This window comes from Lampetra fluviatilis, chromosome 64 (genome assembly GCF_964198595.1).
Source record: "Lampetra fluviatilis chromosome 64, kcLamFluv1.1, whole genome shotgun sequence".
In the NCBI taxonomy this organism is placed as follows: Eukaryota; Metazoa; Chordata; class Hyperoartia; order Petromyzontiformes; family Petromyzontidae; genus Lampetra; species Lampetra fluviatilis.
The window spans coordinates 1394128-1406207 of NC_136338.1; positions in this window are offsets into that span (position 1 = coordinate 1394128).

The window sequence follows — 12080 nt, forward strand, 5'->3', positions numbered from 1 at the left end:
CCCCCATTGACAAAGTGACCTCCGGCTCAAATGAGCATTGAGGCATTTGAGCTCAGCCCTGAGTCAGTGGTGGAAATTCCACATTCCTATGGCGGGGGGGGGGGAGATTTGTATCCATCGGACAACCACCGTTGACCACCCTACAATATGGTACATATTTTATCGACCTCGGTAAGGATGGTGAGCCGAGTCAACCCCCTGTAGCACATGTTGTTATAAAGGGGCCCTAAATAAAAAAACACGTAAATATTAAAACACACAATTTTAACTTGCACACTAAAGTAATTGCATTTTTTCATTTGCTATACAGCCAGATAGTACGGCAAATATCTAACCTTAAACACCCGGTCTTTCATAAAAGTTGAAGGCAGTATAGTACTATAGTAATAGAGCAAGTGCAGAATCACTGAACCGGAATTGATAGCTTGAAAGCATTTAGCGCGGGGCCCTTGAAAGTGCGGGGCCCGTAGCCACTACATATATAACTACGACATGTGTAGTAGCTATTGTTGCTACGAGGATAATCCGGCACTGTGTCCAACCCTGGCGACTGCCACACGAACTGGCTTGGCTGGTCTGTCAGTCCGCAGCTCAAAGGCGTGCAACCAATGCCAGGACATCACTGCCCCCTAACGACGACACACGCGGTTCACAGTCAGAGTCTTTTATTTAGACCCGAGGAGCAACGAACAGCAGCACTGTTTTCACAGATGTTCATCGGTACCTCAATGCCTACTCGTTCTACCCTCCGCCGCAGATGTTGACTACCTCGCCTGGTATGCAGGAGGTCGTTGGTTCGATCCAGACCCTGACGATGCCTGCTGCTATGTATTTGGAGTTTGCGTGTCACTCTCTGATCATCATCACTGCGTTGCCTCGATGTTAACTACCTCGCCTGGTATACAGGAGGCCGTGGGTTCGATCCCGACCCTGACGCCTGCTGCTGTATATTTGGAGTTTGCGTGTCTCTCTCTCTCATCATCATCACGGTGGCTAGGAGATGTCAACTCCCTCGCCTGGTATGCAGGAAGGTCGTGGGTTCGATCCCGACCCTGACGTTGCCTGCTGCTGTATATTTGGAGTTTGCGTGTCTCTCTCTCACATCATCATTACGGTGGCTAGGAGATGTTAACTACCTCGTCTGGTCTACAGGAGGTCGTGGGTTCGATGCCGACCTGACGCCTGCTGTATATTTGGAGTTTGCGTGTCTCTCTCTCTCTCATCATCATCACGATGGCTAGGAGATGTTAACTCCCTCGCCTGGTATGCAGGAGGTCGTGGGTTCGATCCCGACGTTGACGATGCCTGCTGCTGCTGTATACTTGGAGTCTGCGTCTCTCTCTCTTTCCCCGTGGTCGCGTGGATTTTTCTCCGGGTCCTCCAGTTTTTCCCTCCACATTTAGAATCAACGTCACCACGCGTCTATAGTATTTGGCAGAGGTGTGGACTCGAGTCATGTGACTTGGACTCGAGTCAGACTCGAGTCATGAATTTGATGACTTGCGACTCGACTTGGACTTGCATAACAATGACTTTGTCCCACCTCTGGTATTTGGCTACTGATATAAATTCCCACGTGATATTTATCCACTTTGTTGAACTATAATAATGTGGGACGGCCAGGTCACTTCTGAAAAAAGAAGCTACGCAGCTCAGCGGGACCTTACCTGGCACAATAACACGAGGCTGTTCTCGTCACGTGGTACAGGGGTGGTCTAGATGTCTCGTGAACCCCATTTAATTATCCTAATGAAAAATGTTAAGTAAAGTTCAAATGATGTTAGGGGCCGTCCACAAATGACGTCACGCTATTTTGGACGATTTTTGACCCCCCCCCCCCCCTTCGTCACACGACGTCACAAAAAGTCAGACCCCCCCTCACAAAGCTCTGCCCCCCCCCCCAAAAAAAAAAAAACATGCTTCAAATCGCTTTAAACTATTGTCATTGTAGTGCGTATTTAATGTGGCGCTGCACTCTGATGTAGGAGAAAACATTTATTAAAAAGTCGACTTAATTAAGTAGAACGTGTTGTCTATATTCATTTAAAGTTGCGAATTTTGATGTGACGTCACATTTCTCACCCCCCCCCCCTCCTCCTCGTCACACATCGTCACAAATGTCTGACCCCCCCCCCCCTAGGTGTGTGACGTCATTTATGGACGACCCCTGACAGGTCAATTTAATTGAGTCACAAGTCATCTGGACCAACCTGAACTTGCTTTGGGAATCTTAAATTATAATTTGTTTTAAGACGATGCAGCAGTGTCTCGAGTTTCTGGGAGGAGAGACAAAGGCAGCAGTGTCTCTCAAGATATAAAGAGCTTTAGGGTTCATCGGATTTATCCAGAAAACACATTCCTGCGGAGGGAGCTGGTAGGAACGTTGGGTTGCTCGGTCAATGACCAGGGTCAACGGCGGCGTGGTGTATTCCGCAAATATGCCCCCGACTGTGAGGGCGGGCACAAGCCGGCGTGAGTAGGTTAAACGTTTAGTTTTATAAGGGCACCACGGGGTGACCAGCCCCTCCCCACCCAGCCCCACCCCTCCCACCCCCCACCCAGCCCCTCCCCACCCTCCCCACCCAACCCCTTCCCACCCAACCCCACCCTCCCCACCCTCCCCACCCAGCCCCTCCCTCCCCACCCAGCCCCTCCCTTCACGACGGACGGACACAATAATCCCCTGTGGGCTGATGTAACCAGGAGGTTCCAACCAGTATAACTAAATCACAAGATTATGATTTCGTTCGAAGCGGAGTCGTCGACCAATCAGAGCCGCTCCCGGCGAGGGTGGGCGAGTGGACCAATCAGGGCGCGTCTCGCTGCCGACACGTGGCGGGCACATGGAGGGAGACGAAACGAGGTGAGAGAGAGTGCGGCTTGACTCTTCATCAGTCGTTGGTCTATCCACTGCTAGATGAACACTACCAAACCACTCATATCCTACGATGTTATCGATCCACCCGGCGACTGCCACGAGATATCATTCCCATCGCTCGCATCTTCCACTGAATTCTACCACGTGGCCAGCAACAGCAGCACCACCAACAACAAACTTAGTACATGTAACGCGGCCGACGATAGCACGACTGCAAGAGTGTGCTTGGTGACATTCGTCAATAACAACACTAACAACACTGTGTGTGGGGGGGGGGCTTACAATTGTATGTGACGGCACATCGGGCAGTGTGAATAGTCTAATCGTGGGGAGCGGTAGTGCAGCGGTTAGCGCGCTCTCGCCACGGATTATTCTGAACCGGTCCTGGGCCTCCCCCCCCCTAGGTCGACTCGGCCTCAAACGAGTGACCTGGTGGGGGTGTGCAGTAAACGTCGCCACTCGGGGGAGACAAAGGCGGCCGGGCGTGGTGCTGGCCATCCCCTCGTGTGCAACAGAGCCGGATTATCCTAGTAGCACAAGTAGCTACATAATGTAGTAGCTACATAATGTGTATCAGCTACATAATGTGTAGCAGCTACATAATGTGTAGCAGCTACATAATGTGTATCAGCTACATAATGTGTAGCAGCTACATAATGTGTATCAGCTACATAATGTGTAGCAGCTACATAATGTGTAGCAGCTACACATAATGTAGTAGCTACATAGTGTAGTAGCTACATGTATAGTAGCTACACAATGTAGTAGCTACTACACGTGTAGTAGCTACATAATGTAGCTACTACACGTGTAGTAGCTACATAATGTAGCTACTACATAATGTAGCTACTACACGTGTAGTAGCTACATAATGTAGTAGCTACTACACGTGTAGTAGCTACTACATATGTAGCTACGGGCCCGCACTTTCAAGGGCCCCGCGCTAACTGCTTTCAAGCTATCAATTCCGGTTCAATGATTCTGCACTTTTTTCTTGCTGTGGGTTTCACACCTGATGCTGATTGCGTGTGTTGCAATCGAAACGTCGTGAGAATTGTATTGTTTTATTTTTAGTATTTTATTATTTCCCTTCCACGTGACTTTACCGAAAGAACCAAGAATACGATTCTGCACTTGCGCTATTACTATAGTATTATACCGCCTTCAACTTTTACGAACGACCGGGTGTTTAAGGTTACTTGACTATGCAAGTAAAAACATTGTGTTTTAATATTTGTGTGTTTTTTTAATTTAGAGCCCCTTTATAACATCACATACTACAGGCCCCGCACTTGCTTCATCACCAGTGCCGGCCTCGCTCACAGCACTTGCCCCGACAGTCTGGCAAGGCTACACGGGGGACCTTTGTACTGCACAGTCGCTATTGAACTCCGTTGTCATCTACACGGCAGCAATCAATCAGCGCGCTCCCACCTGCTATAACCTCAATAATACAACAACCTCAATCATGTAAGGACCTTAATACAAGGCCGTAGCCATGGAGTCAACTTTGGGGGGACCAAGTATTCCAGGGTGTCTGGGGTCCCCCCCCCCAGAAAAAAAAACTAAATTTGAAAACGAATTTCGTGCCTAAAATATAAAAAAATTAACAAACACATGGGACGGACTTTTTTAAATGTTACAATAATGTCTAATAGTGAATTGTATTACATTGCTCTGTTTTTTCTTTTTTACCTTTTCTTGTTTCATTGTATGCAATGGCAGAGATGAGGGATTTATAAAGTACAACCATAACCACAATCATATAAACAGAAATCTATTTTATAGCAATACAGTATATTGGGGGGGACATTTTGAGCATATTTGAATATTGGGGGGGGGGGGGGGATGTGTCCCCCCCCCCCCCCCAATAAATATGATAATTACGGCCTTGCCTTAATATCAATCATTGCTATGGCGGAAACGTTAACAGCTCCACAAACGAAAGCGGTACTAAAAATACAATGTTAAATTTACCTATACATTAAAAAATATATATAACGGTACATTTAACCACGTTAACAAGAGCCAACTCTAGGCTCTTTCGGCAAAGTGACACCGCTAATGTAACTCAAATTGGGATGATACGAGAATGGCTGTTCTGCCCCCCTCCCGCACCTCCGATTAGCACGTGTTGAGCTATCATTCGTGTCCTTGGGATTTTGGAAAAGAGCTACAGAGCTCGGCGTGCTTGACCTGGTCAAATAAAAATATATTATTAATTTTAATTCGTTTTTTGCATCCACCAACTTGCAAATGAGACTCGTCCGCTCAGAACGTACTTGACAATGCAACTCACTGGCGGTGTCACTCAGTTGATAACCCACGAGTCCACCATTTCGCTCGCTTGCCCGCTCACTGATTCACTCTCGCCTTGATAACTAATGCCAATACAATTAATCACAACAGTGAACAATCATAATACGTACTGTAATCACCCAGGAATGACCTTAATGCTCCTGAGGTCACTCCGTCGACCAGCCCCCCTCATTAATATTCATGAGCAGGTGACGTCCTCCAAATGGACACCACCCCCCGCCATTAATAATTAGCGGGTGACGTCACTCCACATGGGGGGGGGCGAGGCGCCTCCTCCCCCCTCCTCGGCGTCAACTCACCACCCTCACTCACAAGGCAGAACAACCCTCACGTCATCACGTGATCTCCGTCACGCTGTTGAGACATCGAAGTAAAAAGGACGTCGTGATGAACAAGGGATTATAACCTTCACATGAAATAGGTCTGTGTCACCGCGCCCTGACAAATTGCACACGAATTGATGCAATTATTACCACGTTGCGCTCTGCTTTTCGCTTGCAAGTTTCTGATTTACTGCAATACACCCTAAAGGCTAGTAATACTCTAACAGCGGTAAGCATAATTCCGTAATGACAATACAACTAAAACCTTACAATATTACCGGCAACTACAATACAATACAAATCAAACCCATACAATACCATAGCAACCCTGAATAACATGAACAACGTCATAATTGAAAGTACTTTATCAATCCACTGCTCGATGAAGACTTCGTGGGGGTTATTTGACCATACCTCACCTTACTGGTCAGTGCGAGTTGGTGGGTGAGTGAGTGCGTTGTGGTGATCCAATCTCCGACCCCCAGGAACAGGTTTGCAGATTTGCTGAGCATTTCTGTGAAGTCCTGGGGGAGGGGAAATCCCTCCACATGGAAGGCATCGTGGGACAAAGTGGGGAAGACCCTGCTGAGGCTGCGGTGCCTCAAATATTGGAAGAGTAAGTCACCCCCTGTGAGTAGCTGTCTGAGGTGCCATCTGTTGAGGAAGTCTGAGACCAGGAAAGGCACCGGGCAGAGATGATCTCCCAAGTGAAATGCTGAGGGAGGGTGGCGTTTGTGCACAGACTGCCCTACATTACATCATATCAACAGTCTGGACCACTGGACGGGTTCCGCAGGACTGGAAGGATGCCCTGGTGGTCTCCATCTTTAAGAAGGGAGACCGCACAGACTGTAACAACTACAGGGGCATATCACTCCTCAGTGTGCCGGGAAATGTCCTGGCAAGGATTATTCAACATCGCCTTGCCAGGCACGATGAGGAGAGGCTTGCGGAGCCCCAATGTCGTTTCAAGAAAGGGCGGTCCTGCACAGATGCCATATTTTCTGTTCGTCTGCTACAGTAGAGGTGTAGGGAATTCCAACAAGACCTACATCTCTGCTTTATAGACCTGGTCAAGGCCTATGATACCATCAGTAGACCTGGGCTCTCGGTTGTTCTTCGTGCTTTCGGAGTCCCTGACCCGCTGCTCACAATCATTAAGGACCTTCATGATGGTGAGCGGGCCCGGGTAAAACTATGTGGCCGGGAGTCGGAGCCATTCCCTGTTCACCTTGGGGTGCGACAGGGATGTCCTCTCGCTCCAACATTATTTAACATTTATTTCGACCACGTAGTTGGTGAAGCCTTCAGTAGCTGTACCGGAGGAATTTCCATCTGGTACAGATACAATCGGAGGCTGATAGATGCCCGGGTGCGATCAGGGGATGGTTCCCTATTGGTCAACCACGTTATATATGCCGATGACCTGGTAATTGCGGCTCACTCAGAGGAGGAGTTGGTGGCGCTGCTGCTGAAACTGGAGTGTGCCACTAAGAGGTGGGGCTTTACCATCAGCCCCACCAAAACAAAGCACCTGCCTGGGTATTTTGTACCATCGGGCACTCAACCCCCACAACTCCCAATCGGTGATAGGGCAGTTGTGGAGAGAGTGGAGAGTTTCCCATACCTGGGCAGTGTGCTCATGACCGGCTCCGGTTTAACAGCAGAGGTCTCACTCCGAATCAGTCGAGCGGCATTATCTTTTCATCGGTTGCGTAACGCTGTGTGGAAGCTACCTGGTCTGTCGCTCCGCACGAAGCTTCGGGTCTTCTCGGCCACAGTCATTCCCTCCCTTTTCTACGCTTGCGAAACGTGGACCCCCCTAATGGAACATCTTCGCCGGTTAGAAACATTTAGGCTGGCCTGCCTACGATCAATCCTGGGTTTAACCAGGCTGGATTGTGTCAGGAGCTCACAAATCCTCGAAAGATCTGGACAAAGTCACATCGGTGAGCTCCTCCGGCAGGCAAGGCTGCGTTAGCTGGGCTATGTAGCCCGCATGCTCAATCACCGCATGCCCAAACAGCTTTTGTTCGGCCGGATCAAGGGGGCTAAATGGGCGCGGCACAGGCTAGAGAAGAGATGGAGTGATGTGGTACAGGAGGACGTGGAGCTGAGTGGACTTGCCGATGATTGGTACCAGCGGTGTCAAGATCGGCCTCTGTGGGGGAGGCTCGTGAAGGACGCTACTGGGCAGTTGGAGGCAGTCCGCCCTCCAACAACAACAGAGGGCGGAGGAGCAATGCTCACAACAACGAGCAGAGCGCCAGGTGGCTATAGCACAGCAAGTTGGCACAGTAGGGGGCACAGGCGGTGCATCAGCCAGTCATCTCAGTCAGTCGACCCGTGGCACCTGGGTCTGCCCCGTGACCTGCCAGTGGGCGTTCGACACTTCACATGGCCTCAAGGTGCACATAGCCTGGCACAAGCGTCGTGGTGACGTCACCGCCACTTAGTGGCGAATGGCGGTTGTTGTAGTGGTGACCATGCTAACCTCCGATTAGCACGGTGCGAAAGAAGTTCAACATACAGGGACTCTTCTACTTGTGAACCAGTTGGGTTCCAGAGTTCTGTTAGTAAGTCGATTTGTTTTGTAAATCCAACTTTACGCCCGTCGATGTTGTGCGGCCTGTATACTAAACATGAGGAATGGCTCAAAAAATTGTATAATCTCCTGTAGATGTTGATGCCAATGGTTCTTCACGTTCTGCAGATGTAGATGCCACTGATTCTTCACGTTCTGCAGATGTAGATGCCACTGGTTCTTCACGTTCTGCAGATGTAGATGCCACTGGTTCTTCACGTTCTGCAGATGTATATGCCACTGGTTCTTCACATTCTGAAGATGTAGATGCCACTTGTTCTTCACGTTCTGCAGATGTAGATGCCACTGGTTCTTTACGTTCTGCAGATGTAGATGCCACCACCACCATCAATTGCGCGGCGGTTAAACTTACGACTCTCGGTCCATACAGGCAACTGGACATACGGACCAGGTTTGTTCGTATCTCTGACAGTTATTAAGTCGAATGTTCGCTAGTAGAGGAGTCCCTGTACATTCATGCAAGTGAACTCCATGGGAACAGTAACCATGGTAGTAGCGATAAAAGTGCGACATAGCAGATGACTGACTGGCCACAGGGCAAGCGAGTGACTGGATCATCGATGAATCTGCGGGCGGTGCCCTCTTTTCCAGGTTGAACCCGCCACGTGCCACAGACACGGAGCCCGGCGTGGGCGACAGCTCGTTCTGGGCCGCAGCCTCCTCCGATCGCCGCATGCGGGAGGCCGGGGAAGGCCGGGACAGACAGATGTCCCCGTGCCGCAAGTTCTACAGCAGGAAGAATCATTACATCTGTAGAGAAGACCCGAGCGATGAGAGCAGTTGTGACGATGATGATGATGGTGAGGAGGAGGAGGAGGAGGAGGAGAACGCTGCCTCGCCTGGTATTGATCCTTTGCAGCTGTGTCCCAGTGAGGACTGGGACCTGGAGATGGACAAAGCAAGTCCTTACGGTGAGGGCTGGCGTCCCGATTGGCGGTTAATCCTGAAGCGGGCTCCACACAAAATCGTAATAGAGGGGTTTTTTTTTTTGGGTTTAGATCGCGTAAAATATAAATATGTCCTTAAACCCGTCACCACCCGACACAGCCAACTAGTAAGGGGTTTGTCACGTAAGCAAAACGTGCCAATTCGTTGCTAGCACAGCACTCAGTGGTTGTGTGTTGGAGAGTAAACCCACTCCAACATTCACCAATCGGGTACCGTGACGTTTTGCCGGTAATTACAACAACCAGCCTCATCAGGCGATAGCCAGAATTTAACGACACGTTTTTGTTTACGCGATCTAACCCGAAAAAATGTTCCTTTGTTGTGAATAATATTTGTCGCGAAAGCTTCCTACATGTTAAATCCACAAAAACTGTTACTCTTGTTTTATTAACAACGACAGCAACTTGTGTGGCGTGCCGTCACACGGTTTCCGCTCGCTCACGACGACGAGAGAGAGAGACCCGCGCAGAGTCGCGAGGACGAGCCACAGACAGCAGCCACGCGGCGGCGAGGAGCCGGCGCCAACAACTGCCCATGCTCTGCGGTCCCCTACATGCGAAGATGTTTATCGGCAATAGGATGAGCACCATTGGAACTTCATTTGCCAGTAAAAAATATGATAATTGTTTTTTTTACCCTTCTATCTGGCAACAAAACTGACACCTTTTTTACAAGGAGTGATGTTTGCATGGACCACAATACCTGCAGCCATAATGCAAAGAAAAAACATAACTCTGATAATATATGCACTGTCCTTGAAGTTGATTGGTCCACACCCGAGACAGCTTTCCTGAGAGCCTAGTCTCACATGGGTTGGACCAGATGACGCCAAAAGGTATTGTGGTCTATGCAAACATCACTCCTTGTAAAAAAAGGTGTCAGTTTTGTTGCCAGATAGAAGGGTAAAAAAATAATTATAATAGGATGAGCGTTTACGTTTGGGAGAAAACCCACGCTGTGCTTCAAGGCGGGGCAAATATTTATTCCGCGGAGATGGAACAGGTGGCGGATCAACATTTGCTGTACTGTCTTCCGCTGGCAAGCCAGGGTACGGGCACCTCATCGACGCCAACATGAAGAGAGTTGAACAATATTTGTGAGATCCGCCAACCCTCGCCTCCACGGTGCTGGATTAAAGGCGTTCGCAGCCACCACCGCCCCGGATGGAGTAAATAACATAACAGCGACATTAATAACGACAGTAAGTCAATGTGTGCCAGCGTCACGGTAGAAGATTTGCCAAATAAAGTTGCATCGCAAATGATGATGCCGATCGCTGCCACGGACGATCGACGACCGGTAGGCAGCGTGGCGGTGGTGGTGGGCTGGTTGGCTGGGCGCCGTGGTGGTGAGATGTTAACTACCTCTCCTGGTCTGCAGGAGGTCGCGGGTTCGATCCCGCCCCTGACGACGCCTGCTGCTGTATATTTGGGTTTCGTGTCCATCTCTCTCTCTCTGGTGAGATGTTATCTCCCTCGCCTGGTCTGCAGGAGGTCGCGGGTTCGATCCCGACCCTGACGCCTGCTGCTGTATATTTGGCGTTTGCGTGTTCTCCCCGTGGTCGTGTGGATTTTTCTCGGGCTGCTATAAATTTCCACGCGATAATAACGAGAAAAGCCATTTTTTTGCGGATTTCAAGAACCACGCTACAGCACGCAAAGAGCCACCGCACGGCGGCTCCGGAAGCCGCAGGTTTTGCCGACTCCGGCCCCTAATGCCGTGTCGACGGCCGCGGCGGCGGCACCGCCGCTTTTGCAGGAGACGAGGAGCTCTTCATCCCGCCGTCCCCCGCCGCCTCCGCCGTCGCGCCGCTCCTGGGCGCCTACTTCCCGGGCAGGCACCACGCCCAGCGCCGCCGCGACTCCTTCGCCTGCACCCTGGTCAACCTGTCGCAGCTCGCGGTGCAGCCCGGGCAGTTCGACGATGCCCGCCCAGGGGAGCGGCCCCCTCCCGCCCACCCCCGCCCTGACGCATGGAGACACGCGGAGTAGGGGCAGCGGTGGCACCGACTGAGACGCTTGCGCCCTCCCCGCCGTGCCACCTTGCTGTGCGTGTGATCGGAATTTTGTTTGTCCTGGAGGAATCCGATGAGCTTTTCCACAGATGTCCAGTTGTTGGGAGTCGCGTCCGGCAAAGGCCTCCTCCACGGAGGACGACGTTGACACCGCTGGTACCGGTCGTCGGCAAGTCCAATCGGTGGCAACTTCTGCACCACATCAGTTCTGTCTCCTCTCCGGCATGTTGCCCGGCACGTTTAGCCACCTCCATCCGGCCAAACGTTAGTTTGGGGGGATGTACTGGCTGGGTCATGTGGCCAGGATAGAGCGCCGGGGATGTAGCAAAACATTTTCTGTTATTTCCTTTGAGCCAGGGGTGGCCAACCTGTAACAGTCCGAGAGCCAAAACAGTAGCCATGAGTTCTGCAAAGAACTAAGTGTCTATATATATTAGTGTATATATATTAGTGTATATATATTAGTGTGTATATATATTTGTAATGGCTTCAACTGAGTCGCAGACGTAGACATGGAGGCAACACATTTATTCAACTCCAACACACGGGTAACTTCCCCTTAACAGAATAACAACCGATGGTGGTGGCCACCAGGCTAACTACACTAGTAACTACACTAGTTACTACACTAGTCACAACGTAACTAGTGTAGTTAACTGGGTGGTGACCACCAGGCTAACTACACTAGTTACAACGTAACTGCTACTACGGACCGGGACCCACAGCTCGGGTCCGGGTCCACGTGTTGGAGACTCGTTGAACGTAGAGCGTAGACGAAGGTTTCTTCCAGGATGAACAACAACCACCCCGGTCCCTCTCGGAACCCGGCTGATATTCTCTGTGGGCGTGGCCAGCTCTGCCCTTGGCCACGCCCACCTTCCAGAATCCTCAGGAAGGATCTGGGTCCCAACCACGTGACAGCCCCCACTTGGCGCCCCTTTGTAGACTTAATCGGTCACGTGTCCTCCCGGGTCACCAAAGTGTCATGGCCTC